The sequence below is a fragment of the Portunus trituberculatus genome, unplaced genomic scaffold (assembly GCF_017591435.1).
Source record: "Portunus trituberculatus isolate SZX2019 unplaced genomic scaffold, ASM1759143v1 PGA_scaffold_442__1_contigs__length_13359, whole genome shotgun sequence".
Lineage (NCBI taxonomy): Eukaryota > Metazoa > Arthropoda > Malacostraca > Decapoda > Portunidae > Portunus > Portunus trituberculatus.
In genome coordinates this window covers 1-2,500 of record NW_025541610.1, presented here as the reverse complement: position 1 = coordinate 2,500, position 2,500 = coordinate 1, and the positions used below count along the sequence as shown (strand labels likewise).

The 2,500-nt window shown below is 48.5% G+C and overlaps 1 pseudogene; it reads left to right on the top strand.

Moving 5' to 3' along the window:
• Positions 1 to 1,956, top strand: part of LOC123500616 — a 6,800-nt pseudogene extending 4,844 nt beyond the window's left edge.
• Positions 1,957 to 2,500: the final 544 nt, after the last annotated feature.

Here is a 2,500-nt window from a genome sequence, read left to right as displayed (position 1 = left end):
GTTTACTATTATGAGGAAAGACCGTAAAATTGGAAAGTGGGTTTTCCAGTACCTTGGTTAATTGACATATCAGAATGCTGATGGTACCATTGAATTGCTTGTACATTCGGTCTTCATGCAAGGCTCAAAATTTTTATCCTGGATAAGTTTTGAGAAGAATGCATTTCTCTGGTCCGTAGCATACAAGGACAGAGTATATCATACTAAGGTAGGATGATACCAGTACCCTACCTTAGCAATGCAGTAGTCTGGTGGTACCTTGTCGAGGTGTGCTGGCTTAGCCTATCCTGTTTGTGTTGCTTGGGTTATGAAAAGAGGACCTGTAACCTTTGGGGAGCTAAAACACCAGGAGTGGTGAATACAAGCTTTTGTGTGGCTTTCCCCCACCTTAGCAATGCAATCAGGTGGTACCTTGACGTGGTGTGCCAATCCTACTTGTGCTGCTTGGGTCACGGAAAGGTGACCTGTAACCTTCGGGGAGCTAGAGCACTAGGAGAGGCGACAAAGCCCTGATTCCACTTAAACTCAAGTGATATGTTGTTGGCATGACTGGTGAGACTTTTCCCTAAGTGTTTTGCCACGCACCCCGATGGCAAAACTCATAAAGGAGTTTAAACAAGCACTATGCTTTTGTGTGGCTTTCCCCCACCTTAGCAATGCAATCAGGTGGTACCTTGACGTGGTGTGCCAATCCTACTTGTGCTGCTTGGGTCACGGAAAGGTGACCTGTAACCTTCGGGGAGCTAGAGCACTAGGAGAGGCGACAAAACCCTGATTGCACTTAAACTCAAGTGATATGTTGTTGGCATGACTGGTGAGACTTTTCCCTAAGTGTTTTGCCACGCACCCCGATGGCAAAACTCATAAAGGAGTTTAATAAACCCTGATTGCACTTAAACTCAAATGATATGTTGTTGGCATGTGGTGAGACTTTTCCCTAAGGGTTTTGCCACGCACCCCGATGGCAAAACTCATAAAGGAGCTTAATAAACCCTGATTGCACTTAAACTCAACTGATATGTTGTTGTTGGCATGACTGGTGAGACTTTTCCCTAAGTGTTTTGCCACGCACCCCGATGGCAAAACTCATAAAGGAGATATTTTTGAGTCACCAGCATTATCGACTCAAATAATCAGAGAAAAATTTCGCCAAGTTGAGAAAACAATGGCACTAAGTAGTTAGGTTGAGTGTAAATTCACTCAGAAAAAGTCAAGGAAAACTTCAAGCCAGACCGCTACGGTCCCCTTAGAATGTGGGGTACGGTCCTGTTTAATTTACCCTACTAGACCCCAAAATCCGATAGGTAGCATACGGGTTTCAACCAATTTGAGATACGTAGCATAGTGCGAAAATCCGCACTAAACGGTCTTGTTAGTTTGAACTTGGAAAGGTCCGTAAATTTTGCCATGTTATAATCGGCCAAAAGAAAGTCCGTATGCTACCTACGAGTGCAGTGCGCCAAGGAAAGTCTGTCGCGAGACAGGTTAGTTTTACCCTACTGTTGAATGGAATGTCGTTGACACAGCAGTCCTGCTCAGTACGAGAGGAACGGCAGGTCCGGACATATGGTTCCGCTCTTGGCCGATCGGCCAGTGGAGCGAGGCTACGTCCGTGGGATTATGCCTGAAAGCCTCTAAGGCAGAATCCCGGCTGGATGACCAACGATATCGTGTACGGCCTGCATTGGGATGGTCACCATTGAGTTGATCGAGAGATTTAATCCCCCGCACTTGTGCGGAGGCCAAAAATATGGACCCTTGCAAAGGGAATTCGGGAGCGTCGCGACAAACAGTCTCGGGCGTTTCCCCTCCCTACTACAGAACACCCACATGCTGATGTGCCGTACCGAATCGTTCGCAGACGACTTACGTACCGGTCAGGGTGTTGTGGGCGGCAGAGCAGCATCCTCACTGCGATCCGCTAAGACTTCTCCCTATTAAGGCTGGAGGTTTCGTCACGCACCCCGATGGCGGAACTAAATTTCCAGCCTACCACACCGTGCGTTGTGAGCTGTAGTACGGCTGGAGTCGAACGCTCCTCCTGGGTCCCTCGTTCTCCGAGGTGACTAAGCCGTGCGCAAGTGCCCCGAGATCAAGGCAGGCAGGAAGGAGGCAGGTAGGACTAATCGTCCTCCTCCTCCTCCTCCTCCTCCTCCTACTCTCAGGGTCAGGCTCGCAAACACGGGCGGTCTTGCCGGTGGCTGTTTAAAGTCCAAACACAGTCGCGCCTGTTCTCGATGACTAATAGTCATCAAGCAGTGCGCGCCGTTTGGCGCCAGTTGTTTGTTGTGTTTCGTGGCTCCGCTGCGCACAACGACAACCACTAGCCTCTTGTTGACTGCTACAGGTAATTAGCAAAAAAGGACGACTTAGTCCAAACTTGCAGTCCCTGTGCAGTCTTTAATGGGTGTTACTTCCTTAACAAAACTAGATCCGTAACCATTTGTGAGAGACTTACACCGTCTCCACGCCACTTGTTACGTGGCGTTTCGTTACGGAT